Below are 20,289 nucleotides of genomic sequence, written 5' to 3' on the forward strand. Positions count from 1 at the left end.
ACATCGGGAGCACCGGATACTGTATATCACCCCAGTTGACTTTCAGGTGAAGTGGTGCCTCACCTGAAAGGACTGTCTGGGGCCTGAGATAGTGGTGAGGGAAGAAGTGTGGGGGCATGTGTAGCACTTATTCCGTTTGCAGGGAAGAGTGCCCGGAGGGAGGTCGGTGGGGAGGGTTGGGGGGGGAATGAATGGACAAGGGAGTCGCGTAGGGAGTGTTCCCTGCTGAAAGCCGAGGGGGGTGGGGAGAGGAAGATGTGGTTGGTGGTGGGATCATGTAGGAGGTGGCGGAAGTTACAGAGGATTATGCGTTGGATCTGTACGCTGGTAGGGTGATAGGTGAGGACTGGGGGGACTCTATCCCTGGTGGGCTGGTGGGGGATGGGCGAGAGCAGAGGTGCGTGAAATATGGGAGGAACGATGGAGGGCAGAGTTGATAGTGGACGAACGGAAGCCACTTTCTTTAAAAAAGGAAGACATCTCTTTTGCCCGAGAATGAAAGGCCTCATGCTGAGAGCAGATGCGGCGGAGGAATTGAGTGAAAGGGATAGCATTTTTGCAGGAGACAGGGTGGGAGGAGGAATAGTCTAGGTAGCTGTGGGAGTTAGTAGGTTTGTAGTAGACGTCAGTGGATCGGGTGTCTCCAGAGATAGAAACAGAAAGATCTGGAAAGGGGAGGGAGGTGTTGGAAATAGACCAGGTGAATTTGAGGTGAAAGTTGGAGGCGAAGTTAATGAAGTCCTAGGCCCCAGGCAGTCCTTTCAGGTAAGGCACCACTTTACCTGTGAGTCAACTGGGGTGATATACTGTATCCGGTGCTCCCGATGTGGACATTTATACATTGAGGAGACCCGACTCATACTGCGAGACCGTTTCGCCGAACACCGGCGCTCAGTCCTCCAGCAGTGGCGGGATCTCCCTGTGGCCACACACTTCAATTCCACAGACCACTCCCACTCCGACATGTCTGTCCTTGGGCTCCTCTGCCATCAAGATGGAGACACAGTTCGATGGAGCAATACCTTATCTCCCGCCTAGGTAGCCTCCTTCCTGCCGGCATGAACATCCAACTCACAGACATCCGTTGATACCCCTGCCCCCCACCCTTACCCCCATCCCTATCGATTATTTTAGTCTGGTTCTCTTTCTCTCTCTTTGTCCCCCCTCCCTATAATCTCTCCCCCCAGACCTACCTTTCTTTTTCTTTTATTTCCCATAATTCTCCACCTTCCCCCAGCCCATTTCCCTCCAGCCTATCACTTCCCAGCTCTCTACTTTAACCCTCCCCCCACTTCTTATCCCCCATCGACCATTCCATGTTACTCCACTCCTGATGAAGTTTTTCGGCCCGAAATGTCATTATTACCTCCTTCCATAGATGCTGTCTGACTTGCTGAGTTTTGCCAGCATTTCGTGTTTTTTTATTTATTTCCAGCATCTGCAGATTCACTCGTGTTGAACACAGAAACAGGTCCTTTGGGCCATCTAGTTTGTGCTGAACTATTTAAACTGCCCACTCCCACACCTCTACCATCCAGGTACCTACACAAACCTCTTAAATGTTGAAATCGAGCTCGCATGCACCACTCCTGATGGCTGCTCATTCCACACCCGGATGACCGTCTGTACGAAGAAGTTTCCCCTCATGTTCTCCTTAACATTTCACCTTTCACCCTTAACCCCTGGCCTCTGGTTGTAGTCCCACCCAATCTCAGTGGAGAAAGCCAGCTTGCATTTCCACTATCTATTCCTCTCTATCACAATCAAATCTCCCCTCAATCTGCTACATTCGAAGGAATAAAGTTCTGACCTGTTCAATCTTTCCTTATAACCCAAGTCCTCCAGACATGGCAACTTTATTGTGAATTTTCTCTGAAATCTCTGAACCTCTTTTACAGCTTTCCTGTAGGCAGGTGACCAAAACTACACACAATACTCTAAATTAAGCATCACCAATGTTTTCTACAAGTCAACATAACATCTATATATTGTCAATATTTGGTTCATGAAGGCCAGTGGGCTAAAATCTTTCCTTCCGTCTCTATCTGACTGTGAGACCACTTTCAGTGAAATAAGGACTTGTATTCCCAGGTCCCTTTCTTCCACAGCACTCCTCCGTGCCCGATCAGTCATTGTGAAAGGCCTCCCTTGGTAGGTCAGACCAAAGTGGAACACCTATTTTCCATTTCTCAAACCATTTTCCCAGGGGGTCCAGATCGCACTGCAAGCCATGATAGTCTTCCTCGCTGTCCACTACACCACCAGTCTTGGTGTCATCCACAAATCTGCTGATCCAGTTAACCACACTATCATCCAGATTACTGATATAGATGACAAACAACAACAGACCCAGCACTGATCCCTGTGGCAACCACTAGTAACAGGCCTCCAGACAGAGAGGCAACCATCTGCTACCACACTCTGGCTTCTCCCAAAGACATTGTCTCATCCGATTTCCTGTCTACTCTTGAATGCTGAATGACTGAACATTCTTGACCAACCTCCCATATGAGATTTTGTCAAGTGCCTTGCTAACATCCATGTAGACAACATCCACTGCCTTGTCTTCATCCACTTTCCTGATAACTTCCTCGAGAGACTCTATAAGACTGGTCAGACATGATCTACCATGCTGTCTATCCTTAATCAGTCCACATCGATCCAAATACTTATATATCGGGTTCCTGCCCATATGTTCTAATAACTTTCCCACAACTGATGTCAAGTTCACTAACATAACATTTTCTCGTTTTTACTTAGAGCCCCTCTCGAACAGTGGAACAACATCGGCTGTCCTCCAATCCTCCAGTACCTCACCTGTCACTAAGGATTATTTCAATATCTCTGCTTGAACCCTGACAATTTCTGCTCTTGTCATCCGCAGGGTCCCAGGGAACTTGCCGAGCCCTGGGAATTAATCCACGCTAATTTGTCTTAAGGCAGCAAAAACCTCCACCTCTGTAATCTGTCCAGGGTCTCTGAAATTGTTGCTGCTTTGTGTCACCTCTATCGACTCTGTGTCCATCTCCTGAGCAAATACAGATACAAAACTACTATTTAAAACCTCCCCCATCTATTTTGTCTCCAGTATAGATTACCATTCCGATCGTCCAGAGTGGGCTTGTTTCTGTTCTGACCTTCTCCATGTTTCTGTGACAGAGAAGCTGGCCAAACCTGACTGGAAGGGGAGTCTGGTAGGAGTGACGACGGAGCAGCAATGGCTGGAGTTTCTGGGAGCAACTCGGGAGCTGAGTGAGAGACACATCCCAAAGAAGTTGAGCATTGGAAAGGCAGGAGGACACAACTGTGGCTGAAATGAGAAGCCTAAGCCAACATAAAAGCCAAAGAGAGGGCAAATAATAGAGCAAAAAACATTGGGAAGCTTTAAGAAACCAACAGAAGACAACAACAGAAAGTCAGATGAGCTCTGGGTGTGGAAATATGATATTGTAGTCATTAATGTGTCTTGGTAACATCCAACAGCCTGAGGAATTTAGAGGAACAAAATATCCATGGCCTCGATATCTCTTAAAAACAAAGGTTCCCTGCACCAGTTACCTTTCAAGTTTTATTATGGTAGGCACATACAAACTCTACACCTTCAAAATTTCACTTCTGAAGAACCCCCACTTACCAAGTACTCCTTTGCCAGAAAACAGCCTGTCCCAGTCCACACTTGTCAAATCCTTGCAAATACCATAAAAATTGATCTTTCTCCAATTTAGAATCTCGAGAGGTCCAGGCCTCTGTTTTTCCGTACTTACTTGGAATCTCATGGCATTATGATCACTATACACAAAGTGTTCCCATTCACTAATTTCTGTCGCCAGCCCTGGATCGTTTCCCAAAGCTTATTGCACACTTCTACACCGGATGTGTTACGTCCTGATTAAGGCTCATTTGACAAACTCTACCCCATCTAGTCCTTTTACAGTATGGGAGTCCCAGTCAATATATGGAAAGTTAAAATCACTTACTATATCAACTATTGTTTCTTGGTATAGTCTGTGAACTCTCTACAAATTTGTTCCTCTAGATCCGTCAGACTGTTGGGTGCAACCAATTCCCAGTAATGCCTACGATATCACAATTCCATTCCCTGGGTTCATCTGGCTTTCCTACGATGCTTCTTGCATCGTGATTTCCACAGCTCATCACATCCATCGCACCAGGCTCAAGCATTTGATGCTGACTCTGTCTGAGCTCTGAACAACATCTGTCTAGTGTCAAGAAAACAACCTCTCCCTCAATGTCAGAAAAACCTCTGACGCTGAATTTTGTGGTGAGGACGCAAGAAAGGTTTTCTTCTGATGACTCTTCCATGAAGGTCATGTTTGTGCAGGTATCACTGCACAGTAGAACAATGCACCACCACTCCAGAGTCTGCTAAATCTTCCTGAAGGTCTTTTTACAGTCAAACAGGGGTTTTGATTTGTCTTTCCAGCAATCCTACGAGTAGTTCTTTCGGAAAGTTTTCTTGGTCTTCCAGACATCAACTTGACCTCCACCGTTCCTGTTAACTGCCATTTCTTAAATTACATTACAAACTGAGGAAACGGCTACCTGAAAACGCTTTACTATCTTCTCATTGCCTTCTCCTGCTTTGTGGGCATCAATTATTTTAACTTTCAGAGTGCTGGGCGGCTGCTTAGAGGAGCCCATGGCTGCGGATTGTTGGGACAAGGTTTGAGGAGTCTGGGTTTGTGATCTGCATAACTTGGCCTGTCCTAACAATGACTGTGAACAAGCCATTGTCCTAACAAGCTAATTCAGGTCTGAGACCTTGGTAAAATTTAACTGAGAGCTCAAATCTCTTGGGGTGCCCAAACTTTTCCATGATGCTCCTTTCCTTTTTTTCCCCACTCTAAAATTGTACAAAACAGAAATAATACACTAAACTGCTGAAGAAGGATTTCAGCCCAAAACGTTGTCACTACCTCCTCCCATAGTTGCTGTCTGGCCTGCTGAATTCTACCAGCATTTTTGTGTTTTTAATAATACACTAATCTTGCTTAAAATGTTGAATGTTTTATTTTTAATTTTATGACTTTCGTAGACCAGTTCACCTTCTACTCACTGAACTATTCATAGTAACAGGAAGTTTGACCAGTGGTGCCCAGGCGTTTGCATACTGGGGTGGAGAGCGCGGGGTGTGACGGGGGAGAGGGGGAGGAGGAGGAGGAGTGGGACTGACAAGGAGCGAAGAGGGAGAATGCGTGGGGTGAGTGGTAGATTTGGAGGGTGAGAAAGAGGGGAAGACACTATGGGATACGGGAGCCAGCAGGGAGAGTGTTTGAGAGAGGGGGGAGGGTGGGATGTAGGGAGAGAGACAGAGAGGGAGAGAGCTGGAAATGAAAGAGGTTACAGAGTGGTGGAGGCGACTGAGTGAGAGAGACGAGTTTGATTGAGGTGCATGAGAGAGGAGGAGATGGAGAGGGGAAGACAGAGGGTGACTGAGATCGAGTTGGTGGGTGATAGGGGTAGGGACAGGGATTGTGGAATGGGAGAGAGAATGGAAGAGAAACAGATGGAGAGATGGATAGAAGGGGAGAGAGTGAGAGAGAAATGAAGAGAGGCATGACAGAGTGAGGAGATGAAGAGAAACAAGAGAGAGGAGTACGATTTATTACTAGAGGGGTAGAGAGAGTGGCAAAAAAGGAGAGCGCGAGGAAAGGGGTGAAAGAGAGTGGGAGACTGGTCAAGTAGCAGTGCAACTGAGAGGGATAGGGAAGAGAGAAGCGGGAGGGAGAGAGGAGGTGAGGAAGCAAGAATGATTGAGGGGGTGATGATAAGGAAGGGGTGAGGGAGAGTTGAGAGTGTGGGAGAGAGGGAGCAAGAAGGGAGGGCTGGAGTAGAGGGCCCCAATGAGGAAGACTGTGAGGAGGGTGTGGTGAGGGAAGTGGGGTAAGTAGCTAGGGGTGAGGGAGAAAGGCAAGGAGACTGTGTGTCTGATTAGAATTGTTAGATTAACTATTTATCCAGTCCCCAGTTGCAGAGTCATTAATCACGTATGTTCACAAGTCACCGAACAAATCCACCGTGGGATTACGGTTCCATGCTGGGAATTATGAGTGTGAGGGCAGCTTGCTGTTCTCGGTGTCGGATGTGGGAGGTCCCGGAGTCTCCTAGCCTCCCGGACATTCACATCTGCGCCGAGCTGCAGTTCCTAAGGGTCTGTGTCAGGGAACTGGAGCTGCAGCTCGATGACCTTCGTCTGGTCAGGGAGAGTGATGAGTTGATAGAGAGGAGTTACAGGCAGGTGGTCACACCGGGGCCACGGGAGGCAAACAGGTGGGTCACGGTTAGGATGGGGAAGGGGAAGAGTCGGGTACTAGAGAGTACCCCAGTGGCTGTACCCCTTGACAATAAATACTCCTGTTTGAGTACTGTTGGGGGGGGGGGGGGGTGAACAGCCTACCTGGGGTAGCAACAGGGGCTGTGCCTCCGGCACAGAGTCCGGACCTGTAACTCAGAAGGGTAGGGAAAGGAAGAGGAAGGCAGTAGCAATAGGGGACTCAATAGTTAGGGGGGTCAGATAGGCGATTCTGTGTAAGCAGTCAGGAGACCCGGATGGTAGTTTGCCTCCCTGGTGCCAGGGTCCGGGATGTTTCTGATCACGTCCATGATATCCTGAAGTGGGAGGGTGAGGAGCCATAGGTCGTGGTACATATAGGTACCAATGACATAGGTAGGAAAAGGGAAGAGGTCCTGAAAGGAGAATATAGGGATCTTGGAAGGGAGTTGAGAAGAAGGTCTGCAAAGGTAGTAATCTCGGGATTACTGCCTGTGCCACACGGCTGTGACAGTAGTAATGGAATGAGGTGGAGGATAAATGCGTGGCTGAGGGATTGGAGCAGCGGGCAGGGATTCAAGATTCTGGATCATTGGGACCTCTTTTGGGGCAGGAGTGACCTGTACAAAAAGGACGGATTGCACTTAAAACCTAGGGGGACCAATATCCTGGTGGGGAGATCTGTGAAGGCTACTGGGGAGACTTTAAACTAGAATGGTTGGGTGGTGGGAATCAAATTGAAGAGTCTAGGAGAGAAGAGGTTAGTTCACAAATAGAGAAAGCTTGTAGACAGTGTGAGGAAATCTAGGAATAATGGTGCATATTTCCCTGAAGGAGGAATCTCATGTGGTGGTGAAGAAAGCTTTTGGTATGCTGACCTTTATAAATCAGAGCATTGAGTATAGGAGTTGAGATGTAATGTTAAAATTGTACAAGGCATTGGTGAGGCCAGATTTGGAGCATTATATACAGTTCTGGTCACCAAATTATACGTAAGATGTCAACAGAGAACAGAGATTTACTAGAATGTTACCTGGGTTTCAGCACCTAAGTTACAGAGGAAGGTTGAACAAGTTAGGTCTTTATTCTTTGGAGCATAGAAGGTTGAGGGGGGACTTGATAGAGGTATTTAAAATTATGCGGGGATTGATAGAGTTGATGTGGATAGGCTTTTTCCATTGAGTGTAGGGGAGATTCAAACAAGAGGACATGAGTTGAGAGTTAAGGGGCAAAAGGTTAGGGGTAACATGAGGGGTAACTTCTTTACTCAGAGAGTGATAACTGTGTGGAACGAGCCTCCAGTGGAAGTGGCAGAGGCAGGTTCGATTTTTTCATTTAAAAAAAAAATTGTATAGGTATATGGACAGGAAAGGAATGGAGGGTTATGGGCTGAGTGCAGGTCAGTGGGACTAGGTGAGAGTAAGCGTTCGGCACGCACTAGGAATGCCGAGATGGCCTTTTTCCGTGCTGTAATTGTTATATGGTTTTACCGCGTATGATTCTGGTCTCCATATCCGACAGCGGGGAGTTTTAACTCATATGGGGACCAACTGCAGCTCAACCCCAGCTGATGCGGGTGTTTCCCCTGTTCAGGTGGCGGTGAGGAAGGGGTTAATCTCGGGTTGTGTAAATCGAGGGCTGATTGCTGTGGGAAAGGGGTGGGACCGAGCCGGACAGCTGGAGGCTCCGGGCTCTCCACTCTTGCATCCCTGGTTTTAGTTTTGCACCGTGTCGGGATCGCGGGATCAGTTTGTTGTGGTTCCCCAAGCTGGGAGGGTGGACGTGGGTGAAGGGGGCCTGTCTATGTGTCGGTGTGGGATGAATGGTCAGAAGGGTGTGGGGCCACTGGCGGGACGGAGAGTGGTTGGGGTACTGTGGGTGATATGACGTGGGTGGATGGGCAAGGGGTAAATTACGTTGTCAACGAGGGTGGAACTGGTCCAGTGAATCAGACAGCTCAGCTCGCCTGTCCTTTCAGGAGGCCACAATTCTCTCATCATCTTAATCACTGATTAATCTTCCTGTTAACATTGAGTTTGTTACAGAGCCCCAGAGCCTGGGAATGGCTGGGTGGTAAGAGGCAGAGGGGGATGGTGAGAGGCTGTTTCTTGGACTCGAGTTCCATGCTTAGTGACGTTCCCTGGGGTTACACCCATTGCTACTGGTCATCTATGTCAATAATTTAGTTGAGAAAGTACAGGGTATGGGTAGAGAGTCTGCAGCAAGTTCAAACAATTACTGTTTTTGAAAGACAGTCAGTATAAACACTCCCCTCTCTTTCCCTCTCCCCACTCAGATCTGACCAAAAGCTACTTCAGAGGATGCAAGATCTTTTACTGAGTAACCACTGTGAGGGAATGGGAGTGGTTTCAAAGGGCTGGGCTGCTGGAAGCACATTACCAGACCTGGAGTGATTGCAACTGGGTCTGGCAGAGGCATAACTGGTTCTGCTGGGCACATTCAGTCTCACTCCCAACTATTTCCTCCCTTCCTTTGTACAGGTATGTAATGTCTAAAGGACCAGTGTTTGAGTAAAGGAGACTCACCAAACTTTCTCCTGACTGAATCACCGGAATCTCTGAGTCAGATGGGTTCTCTCCAGTCGGTGCTCTCAGTCCTCGGGCTGGTTCACTTGTTGCTGTTCCCTCGTCTTCAGTCGTGGTTTGCCTCCAGTTGGGGTTTTTCTTCAAATAAATCTCTCACCACAGGTCGAACTTTAAACAGAGAGACAATGAAGCACATTAATAATGAAAAGGAGAACCAAACATTTCTGTGTAATGTTACTAAGAACAAAACTCACTGAAATTTAAACACTGAAGGCAGATGTAATGATCTCAGTGAAGAATCTTTTATTGTCCCTCACATGTCACAGACGATATGGGATAAGAAGGAGCCATCATTCAGTCATGGTAAGACATAAGACACAGGAACAGAATTAGGTGATTCGATACATCTGGTCTGCTCCACCATTCAACCAGGGCTGATTTTTATTCCAACACCACATTCCTGCCTTCCTCCTGTAACCCTGAGCTGCTCAGCAATCATCAATATGTTAATCTCTGTCATATGTATACCCAAATGGCAGCTTCAACCACCCTCTGTGGCAACAAATTCCAAAGATCAGACATCTTCTGGCCATAAAATGTTTCTCATCTGAGTTTTAAGGGGAAGCATCTTTATTCTGAGACTGCACTGTCAGATCACAGTCTAATGGAAACATCCTCTCCATGTCCATTGTATCCAGGCTTTTCAGCATTCGGTAGGTTTATTAACCATACATCCCTCCACCACCCCCACCGGCCCTCTAAACTCCATTGAGCACAGGTCCAGAACCATCAAATGCTCCTCATTCATAACACCGATCGTTCCTGAGATTATTCATGTAAACCTTGTTAGGAACACTGTACTGAACACATTTCCAGGAAAAACAGAAAAATCGGTTCCAGGATAATTGACAGGGAAAAGTTGTGCTTTCTTTACTGTTCTACTATCACATGTGCTGGCGCGTGGCCAAGTGGTTAAGGCGTTGGTCTAGTGATCTGAAGGTTGCTAGTTCGAGCCTTGGCAGAGGCTGCCTGTGTGTCCTTGAGCGACGACACCGGTGCCAAGCTGTGTGTGTCCTAATGCCCTTCCCTTGGACAACATCGTTGGCGTGGAGAGGGGAGACCTGCAGAGACTCTAACGGAGGCCTACAAACTATCACAGCCATTTTCATTTCCAGGTTAAAACAGGTCCATTTCATGAAATATAAACCAAGAAATAAAAAGAAACTGGAATTACCAGAAAGACTCTGCAGGTAAGGAACAGCTTACAATACAATTCAATTAATAACATTTCATTAGATTGAGTTCAAACATTTTCAGTTATTAGTGCAGATCTCCAGCACAGCTGCCTGATTTCCACTGTGTGACAGTGGGGGGTGGGGGGGGGGGGGGGGGGGAGATTTCCAAACACAGTTTGAACACCAGACTCAGGGTCTATTTCTACTGTTGTAAACACGGAACAGCCCAGTTACTCACAGCCTCTCCCTGTGAGGATGGAATGGGAACTCATCCTCTCCTCAGACTGGCAGTCATTGCTTCCAAAGGAACTCCAGAAACAAACATCTGATCCCAGGCCAGAAATACTCAATCAACACCTCACAAGCCCAAACAGCTCGATCCCGGGGTCCACTTTAGCTGGATCAAAAACTATGATATCCCAGGACCCAACCTCACAGACTCACACAGCTTAATCTGCCACTCACCAACCCTGAGAGTCTCACACATCGTCCCCACATCTCACACTGGGTCGTGCAATCCGGGATTTCCCCACAACCAATGTCCAGCTGCTCGAAATTTCTGCTTCATTGCAGGACGAGCGTCCGGCCCCATCTGTAGAAGCTCAAACCAAAGTCAAAGCCAAAACACCAATAGTTCCATTTGCCTGGAAAGCCGATCACAGGATTAGAGCCCAAGCACCAACTCTCCCAGTACTCTTTGCTGCCAGCAAAATGCTGCAGTGTGTCAGCCCGTCACTGTTCATAAACTAGCACCTCCACACCAATGCACAACAGAACTGGGACCTGATGACCCTCCGGCATTCCAGCTAACAATAACCGATTCTGGAAATGACTCAGCGAGGCCAAAGGTACAAAAGAACACTTCACAATGAAGACAGAGGTTGGAAGAAAGTTTGCTGATATATAACATTGAGGAGGTGGGATACAGGGTGGACCGAAGATGACCCAGATGGGAGATGTAAATCACTGAAGCAGGAAGATGGGTTTAGGAGACTGCACAGAGGTTGAACAAGATGAGCAGAGATAAGCAGATGGAACCAGGTGGGAGAAGGGATCATACATTCAGAGGTGCAGTGCTACCAGAGCTCACCGGACAGCTGCTCCAATACCTCTGTAAAAAAGTCAAAATAAACAAGCGGGTAATTTAACAGCAGCCACATATTAAATAGAGGGAATTCTACGGAAGCAGGGGGTTGGGAAGTGGGGGTGTTGGCTGGTGGGGAAAAGTACCAGTAATAACATTAGGATATTTGATCGTTTTTGGTTTAATCCTGGAGCTGTGACTGTTTTTTATTTAGGTATTTGTGAAATTCCTTCTCGCTCGACCCATTGTCCAAGGAAGCTGGGAAATACCTGCACAGAAGTGCAAGCATTTTCCTGCTCTTTCCAACGGGTACCATTGGATTCCAGGAAGGAGCTATATTAAGCAAGGAATGAACATAGAAACCCAAGTTTAGAAGTTTAAAACAATGAAAGAAAAATTCACTGCTCGCTCATCTTCTTCCTGATTTTGATCAAATACACAAGCTCATCATCCAAAATCCTCTTCTACACCTGGATAAATTTAGTTTTGTTTTACAAGCTAAATGGAAAAAAAAACATTTCTGGGCTATAAGGTAGTTTTACGTCATTTCAACTATCATTAATAGCGGATCAACCCCTTGGCCTCGCTCCACCAACTGTAGCTGATGGGAAAGAGGCTCTTTTTCTCTTTGTGTTGATAGGAAAAAGAGTAATTTAGTGAGGCAATGAATGAGATGAAATGCATTTCCAAAACTCCCAAATGGTTGCTGTCCTCCCGTTAACATTTGTCACTTCCAAACAACGATATTTTCTATTTGTATAAATGCGATAATAATTTATGTAAAGATTCAAACTTCTTTAACTTTTTATATATTTAAAGACTAAACAGGATCTGTAAAGGTCGAACTATGTAACACCCGACGTGTGAGGAGATTGTATCGACACTCACAGATACACTTCCCGTCCAACCATTTCTGCGAGAGAAATGGTACGAGGTAGATTTGCCAACCTACCACTTTTGAGAATAACATTCAGCAATATTTGTGGCTTTTGCAATAGTTCATCAGAGTTTATTTTTTCATACTTGATTACTTGGTTCCAATTTAGGTGGCTAAAATCGTAAAAAATGAATTGCTTTATTTCTGTTATTTTTATACCTCTGAGGAACACTGCTAAGCGCTGCGGGCCCTGCCGTCTGCTCTGACTCAGTCGTATTAGTAAGGCTACATCTATGGTGGTCCGTGGATTACTCGCAAATCCTAAAGTAAATTTTTCTCAGTAACAACCCTTTGGCTTCTAAGCAAACAAAGTTATTTTACTTGCTTGATAATTATATTTTATGATAATCGGTTAAGTGCAACAATGCAATATTTTGTCATATTATTAAATTAAGTATTATATGTTTAATTTTACCAGTTATACACTGAAATGTAATGATAGGCTGTCATCTTGTTAATGTCTTAGCTGTGGAGCTCTGGAATTCATATATTTATTTCACCTTGGTTTACTGCTTGCCATTATAGGAAGCCCTATATATGTCACATCCAATTTGTGCACCTGCTCATTGCACGTATGGGGCAAGGCAGTTGCCCAGTAAATGAAATGAGCATGTACACAAATTGGATATCACAAACTGGAAGTGATTGATAAGTTCATGGCCTAAGGTGGAAGGAGTCAATTTTACAAAACCGATCAATTTTACAAAACCTAGCCATTTTCAATTATGTCAAACAGAAATACCACAAAAGTTATTAACTTCAAACTTTCTGCATAATCACTCAAAGAGTTGAACGACACGTGCAGGCACCGAGCGCTGTATAGCTTCAGGCCTTCCAATTTAGGCCACGAACTTATCAATCAAACCACCACCCACCCACCCACCCCCCCACAGCTCCGGCAGCTAAAAAATTACCACTTCAGCCCTGCTCCTCAGCCGTCCGGCAGAGCTCGGGCCCGGCCCTTTCCCAATGCAACCGGCCCCCGAGTTACACAACACCGGGATCATTCCCGACTCACCCCTGCTCGAATCGGAGAACCGCCAACAACAGCGGCACTCGGCACCGCGCATGCGTTCAGCAGGCGTTTCTCCGCAGCGCCACCGATGGCCGGAGGTCTGCACATCGTCACCGAAGGCCGGAGATCTGCACAGCGCCACCAGTGGCTGGAGATCTATACAGCGCCACCCGTGGTCGGGGGCCGGAAGGACAACGGAGAGTTAAATCACAAACACGACAAAGTCTGCAGATTCTGGAAATCCAAAGCAACACAAACAAAACGCTGGCCGAACACAGCAGGCCGGGTAGCAGCAGGAATGGAAATCAGAATGAAAATGTTTGGACACCGGGAACTCCCGCACGGAGCGGATAGTTCAAAGGTTAGTTTATTATTAGAGCAGCTATCCATAAATAACACTGAGTTTCTGTTTCTCCATAGAACCACGAAACAAAGAAAGAGCATGAAAGTCGCTCAGGGAGAAAAATCAAACTCCCACCCCACCCCCCGGATCAAGAAGAACGGGATCCCAATCATCAAACCCCAAAACCCACCCCTCCGCACAAAAGGGAACAATAACATCGAGCCCCCCACAAAAAAAATCACCCCTACCCCGCACAACTGCGGTGGAGCCGGTGTCACCAGTGTAGAGGCGGCCGCATCGGGAGCAGCGGACACAACGGGCGACCCCGGAAGATTCACAGGTGAAGTGTCGCCTCACCTGGAAGGATGTTTGGACAACGGAGAGAGTTCGGCCATCCGGCCCTTTCATTGTGACACCCCGAACTCCACGTCAAATCCGTCCAAACGAATCTGGGTGAATTTTAATGACCAATATATATCGATCAGCTGTCTGAATGATTCCCTGACTCTGAGAGGAAGGGGTATCTATGGTCCACACTGTCAGGGTGTTGAGTTTACCAGGAGACAAAGACTGCAGGGACGAAAGGTTTTCTGTTGACTAATACACTGTGTGTGGACCCCGCTGGCAATTCTGGTGTTGTGACCCGAATCGAGACAAACACCACGCTGCCCACTCCACCAACAACACGGCACAGCCGGACACATAACAGGGGACTTTACATCCCACAACCCTGGATTCAGTGATGAAACCCGTGATTAATGTTGTTGTCCCACTGAAAAGTCCATTAAGGTGCTTTTAAATGCCTGCGCTCTCCCACAGGTGACGTCACACAGCTCCTACCCCCCACGCGCCTGACGTCACACATGGGCTCCCCACACCGGGATCTGCCCTCACGTGCGCGGTGTCTTACGTCACCCACGAGCTTCATCGGTACAACGGCTGGGCTAATAATCACGTGACCAGCCCATTCCCCCATCGCTGTCAACAGAGGAGTCAGGAGCTACGTTATTCCCATTGGTGCGAAGCGATGTCAATCACTGGTTACAACCAGTCACGGAGGCGGACAAGCCGAGTGGGCGTTACCCCGCTGAGTACGTCTCCCGCTCAAGCGCCAACCGCCTCCTCAGAGCGGAGAAAACCTCAAAGTAAATGTCCGCTTTCTGATTTATTTCCATTTCCCTCCGAGGGAAGTTGGGGCGTTTGTGAAGCGTCTCCCGCGGCCGGAGTCTGATGTATCGCTGAGAGGTAGGAGGAGACCGCTCGGCCCGTCGGTTTGATGCCGGTTCCCCGGGGAGGGAGGGATTGTATTGAAAGGATGAAGATGCTGAGAGAGGGGGCGGACAGGATGTTTGTCCCGGTGGGGACAGGAGGGGCTCATCTGTGGAAATGTCTGAGCCCACGGTGGTGTCGAGCAGAGGGATTCACCACATTGGGGGCAAACACCGGCAGACTGTTGCCCTGCAAGCGGGGCCAATGGTCCGGGTAAAGTGATAATTATCTGTGCTTTGTTGAGATTGTACCTGGAATATGATGTAAAATCCCGCTCCCCATACTAACACGGGTTGAACAGACCAAAGAACAAACTGCTGGAGGTACTCAGTGGGTCGGGCAGCATCTGTGGAGGGAAATGGACCGTCAACATTTCGGGCCGAGACCCTCCGTCTGGACTGAGAGTGGACGGGAAATAGTCAGAGAAAGGAGGTGAGGGGTGGGGATGGGGCAAGAGCCGGGGAGTGAGAGGTGGATTCAGGTGAGGGGGGAGGTGGGAAGGTGGAAATAGTGACGGGTGGGAGGTGAGTGATCGGGGCAACACGGGGCTGCAGAAGATGGTAATTAATTCTATAGAGGATTAACAAAGAGGTTAGAGAGTATTTGTTAGAGAGAGTGCAATGAAGATACACCAGACTGATCCCTGGGGTGGTGGGGTCATCATATGGAGAAAGATCAAATGTGATAACCCTTTCTTTTAGAGAATCGAGGACTGAGAGGTGAACACACTGAAATGCACAACATCATTACCGGTTGAACCAGGGATCTCAGTCTCTGAAACAGGGATAGACTGTGCGGGACTGAAATGAGGGGAAATGTCTCCATTCCGAGGGTGGTGAATGTTTATAAATCCCCACCACAGAGTGCGGTGAAGACTCAGTGATTGTCCGCACGTAAAACAGATGTGTGGAGACCGAAGGGATCGAGGAAATGAGGATCGGGCAGAAACACATGGCTGAGATGGGTGAGCAGCCGCCATCTTGCTGATGGTTAGAGGGGCTGAATTGCCTCCTGCTGTTTCTCACTTGATGTTTCAGTGTTCCTGTCCAGCAAGGCTCTGGAGGAATGTGAATAGAAATTAGTGTTTAGAAACACAAAACTGATTTAAATGAAACGTGAACATTTCCTTTTTGCGTCTGAATTATGTTTTGGACCTGGATGGGAATTGAGCCGGTGACTCTGTGACCTGGACGTGGAGGGAAAAGGATCGGGGAAGATATGGTGTGGAAAAATAATCATGTATCTGGGGTAAATATGGAATAATGTGGGGAATGCGGTGGATGGGTCGGGCAGCATGTGAGGGGCGAGGAGCAGAGTCAACAGTTCAGGAGGGAGTCCCTCCACCCGTCACCTGATCCCGGTTCCTGTTCACATATTTCTGCAGATCTGCAGCATCTGCGGGTCACTGTTCTATGTGTCCGTGTAGCTTCACCTTTCCCCGTTCAGACAAGGCAGTGAGATCCGGATCTGTCACGTCCTCTCGTTGTGGGTGGACAATGTCTTTTTTCTCTGCAATAGTTTCTGCATGTTTCATTCACTGTTTTGAGGTGCTGAAGTGCTGCCAATGTTTCTGGGTGTCTGACCCGTTTATGTGAGAATTTAGCCATTTGTATTTATCTGAGCTTCTCATAAATGTGTAAAGTTTAGTTCAGCTTCACTTCAGAATTTCCAAAGCAACACCCAGTCAGTCAAATTGCTCCACACAATTAAAATAGCTTATTACTTTTTTCTCTATTTTTGTACTATATATATGTATATTCTTATTTTAAATCACAATTTTTCAAAACTATTGTTATCAATTAGGTTCTGCTGCTACCGCAGGGACAACAAATTTCATGACACATGCCGGTGCTATTAAACCTGATTCTGATATTGATATGGGAGACCAACCACCGGTTACCTGATCCCAGTTACCGCAGATCGTAATGTGAGATTGAAGTATTTTCCATATATTTGCTTTCCACAGAAATGACAACAGTTCAGTTTCCTTCTGTGGTTCCAGAGCAGAAGCTCAGTCTGTCTAATATTTCCACACAATTAAAATGGGAAATTTGTTTATTATCATCATGTACTGAGCTACAGTGAAAATCTTGCCTGATGTACCATCCAGACAGATGGATACATTTCAACAGTACATTGAGCTGATATACATCAAAAAAATCACTGTAACAAAGCATTATGGCTGCAGAGAAAGTGCGGTGCAGATAGACATATGGTGAAGGGTCACGTCCAGTTACATTGTGAGGTTGAGTCCATTTTATCATTCATTTGGCTTATAACTGCAGACAGGAAGCCATCCTTCAGCCTGGTGTTACGCACTTTAAGGCTTTTGTATCTCTTCCCAATGGGATAGCAGGTTTGCAGCAAGAATGTCTGTGGTTGTGAGGATCTTTGAGTCCGTGGCCTGTTTTTCCGAGGCAGGGGAAGTATAGGAAGAGTCCATGGAGGGGAGGCTTGTTTCTCTGATGTTCTCTGCAGTTCCTTGCAGTCATGGGCAGAGCAGTAGCTAGACGAAGGCGTGAAGTGTCGACAAGGAGCTCAGAGACCTCGGCCTTCACCCTGCCTTGTGTAGCTGGATCCTGGACTTCCTGTCAGATTACCGGCAGGTGGTAAGAGTAGGCTCCATCTCCTCTGTCTCTCTGACCCTCAGCACACATACCCCACAGGGCTGTCTCTTTGGCGCCCTCCTTTACTCTCTGTGCACCCATGACTTGTGTTGCCACCCACAGCTCCAATCTGATAATTAAATTTGCTGACAGCACTACATTGATTGGCCTAATCTGAAATACTGATAACAATCAATCAAATGCCTTCTGACAAGGCTCGGTCCAAACAAACTTTTCACCCTTCTTCAGGAGATTGGTCAGAGGAAGAGCGATAGCAGCAGAGTTCTTACGGTAATATCCATCCATTCCCAGAAACCTTCTAACAGCCTTCTTTGCAGTCAGAATAGGAACTTGAGAAATTGCCTGGACTTTTGCCCGAACAGGAGCCAACTTCCTTTGACCTACAACATAGCCAAGACAGGTCACACTGGCATGGCCAAATTCACTCTTAGCCAAGTTAACTGTAAGGTTGTCCTGGGAAAGCCTGTCAAACAGCTTTTCTACTGCAGAGATATGCTCTTCCCAAGTGCCACTCCCTGTAACTAAGTCATCAATATAGGTATCTGTGTGTTCTCACCCTCGAATTACAAAATCAATCATTCTCTGGGATGCTCCTGGAGCATTTTTCCTTCCAAAAGGCAAAACATTGTATTCATACAACCCAGATGCTGTCACAAACACAGAAATGTCTCTACCTCTGTCCGTCAATGGAACACACCAATACCCTTTCAACAGATCAATCTTTGTAAGATATTAGCTATTCCAACCTTATCGATGCAATCATCCACCCTAGGGATAGGATAGGCATCAGTTTTTGTTACTGCATTTACCTTTCTACAATCAGTGCAAAATCTAACACTACCATCATGTTTGGGCACAATAATGCAGAGTGACTCCAATCTCATTTTGAAGGCCTAATAATACCATTCTCCAGCATATACTCAATTCCCTGGTCAGCCAATTTACACTTTTCGACGTTCATGCGAAGTGGGTGTTGTTTAATCGGTTTGGCTTGACCAACATCTACATCATGTACTGCGACCGTGGTTTGCTTGGGAACATCGGGAAATAAATCTTTGTACTTCAGAATTAATTCCTTCAGCTGTTGTTGTTGCTTTGGCTGCAGATGAGCCAACTCGTTATCAATGTTTTCTAGAACAACCGAGTTCATTAGCCTAACTGGGACCATGTTTGGCTTGTGAAAAGTCTCAGACGAGTCAATTGTTTCATTCTCAGGGTTACCAGATTCATTTGTTTTGACAACAATACTCACAGATGGTGCCTGCTTGTCAAAAAAGGCTTTATCATATTTATGTGCACCACCTGTGTTAGTTTACGTCAGTCGGGTGTTTTAATAACAGAATTCACATTATTAATTTGAGAGACTATCTCATACGGTCTATTGAATTTCGCCTGAAGTGGATTCGTCAACATAAGGCAAGCACCTTATCTCCCACCTGGTATTTTCTTTCGCGAGCCCTGTTATCAAACCAACACTTCATTTTGTTTTGAGAAATCTTTAAGTTTTGTCTCGCTAGACTACAGGCTTGGTGTAGTTTATTTTTGAACTTCAAAACATAGTCTAACGAGTTAACATGTACATCCCCATCAATCCACGGTTCCTTTTAACAAGGTCAAAGGTCACTCTGCGACCAAATACAAGTTCAAATGGAGTAAAGCCCAGTGATTCCTGTACTGACTCTCTTTCTGTGGACAAAATCAAATGTATTCCTTCATCTGGACAAAAGCAAAAGTATCCCTTCATCCCAGTCTTTTCCATTTTCAACACAATATGTCTTAATCATTGTTTTGAGGGTAGAATGAAATCTTTCTAAAGCCCCTTCTGGTTCCGGATGGTATGCAAATGATGCAATCTGTTTTGCTCCCAATTCATAAACTACCTGCTTGAATAATGCAGATATACAAATACATCCTTGATCAGACTGTATTTCTTTAGACAAATCGAATAAAGTGAAAATCTTGGTAAGAGCCTTCACCACAGTTTTAGCTTTAATATTTCTGAGAGGCATTGCCTCTGGGAATCTGGATGTAGTACACATAATAGTTAGCAGATACTGATGGCCAGCTTTAGACTTTGGCAATGGGCCAACACAATCCACTATAACTTTGGAAAAGGGTTCACCGAATGCAGGTACAGGCCACTGGGGTGAGCTCATTAGGTTTACCCACAACTTGACAAGTGCCTTTTGGAAACTCTTATTCAGGGTAAACATAACTTCATGAATTAAAGCAAACTGATCTGCTAATCCAGCAGATTCCTGCGGAGTGGCAGCATCATTTCCATCTAAATACGTCTTTATGTCATCAGGGACGCACCTTTGGAATTCTTCAATTAAAACCAAATCTCTCAAGCTGTTAAAATCATCATTTACATGTTCAGATGTGCACCAGTGGTCAATAGACACAAATTTCTCATAAGCAAATTCCGTATATCTGGTTCACAGATTTCTTCAAATTTCTAAACTTTTGCCTGTCTGCTTCTGGGACCAACTCGTAAGCTTTGAGCACAGCCTGTTTCACTACGTCATAATATGTGGTCATAATGCGTGGCCATGTGGTTAAGGTGTTGAACTAGCGATCTGAAGGTCATGAGTTCGAGCCTCAGCCGAGGCAGCTTGTGTGTCCTTGAGCAAAACACTGAACCACACACAGCTCCTGCACATTTATAGCCCAGTGGCGATGATTGGGGCAGCATAAATAAGTAAATAATAAGCTGCTTCAGCAACTGTCAAAGCAGAATAGGGTTGCTAAGCCTTCCCCTTAAGTACACTTTGTAAGAGAATTTTCTGTCTGCTTTTCTGCCTCTTTAGCCTGAAACTGCATCTGCCTTTCCGGAGCCTCCATCTTTAATATTTCTAACTTCTATTGGAGCTCAAGCTCACGAGGTTTACATTCAGGAAACACCTCCAACTCCTTCACTTTAAACACATCCTCAGATTCA

The 20,289-nt window shown here is 46.3% G+C and overlaps 1 protein-coding gene across 6 annotated transcripts in view; it reads right to left on the reverse strand.

Annotated features, from left to right (window-relative positions):
• LOC132389383 (zinc finger protein 773-like) overlaps window positions 1–20,289 on the reverse strand; it is a 45,102-nt gene that overhangs the window by 16,084 nt on the left and 8,729 nt on the right. For 3 of the 6 annotated variants that reach the window (XR_009510512.1, XR_009510511.1, XM_059961904.1), the window contains exons 1-2: window positions 13,009–13,149; window positions 8,839–9,006 (exon numbers count right to left, since the gene is read on the reverse strand). The gene's annotated coding sequence lies outside the window, so the exon portion shown is untranslated. Of the gene's footprint in view, window positions 1–8,838; window positions 9,007–9,092; window positions 10,015–10,538; window positions 12,083–13,008 lie in introns of those variants that run through there. The other 3 variants (XM_059961905.1, XM_059961908.1, XM_059961907.1) reach the window with 3 other exon arrangements.

Source organism: Hypanus sabinus, unplaced genomic scaffold (genome assembly GCF_030144855.1).
Source record: "Hypanus sabinus isolate sHypSab1 unplaced genomic scaffold, sHypSab1.hap1 scaffold_553, whole genome shotgun sequence".
In the NCBI taxonomy this organism is placed as follows: Eukaryota; Metazoa; Chordata; class Chondrichthyes; order Myliobatiformes; family Dasyatidae; genus Hypanus; species Hypanus sabinus.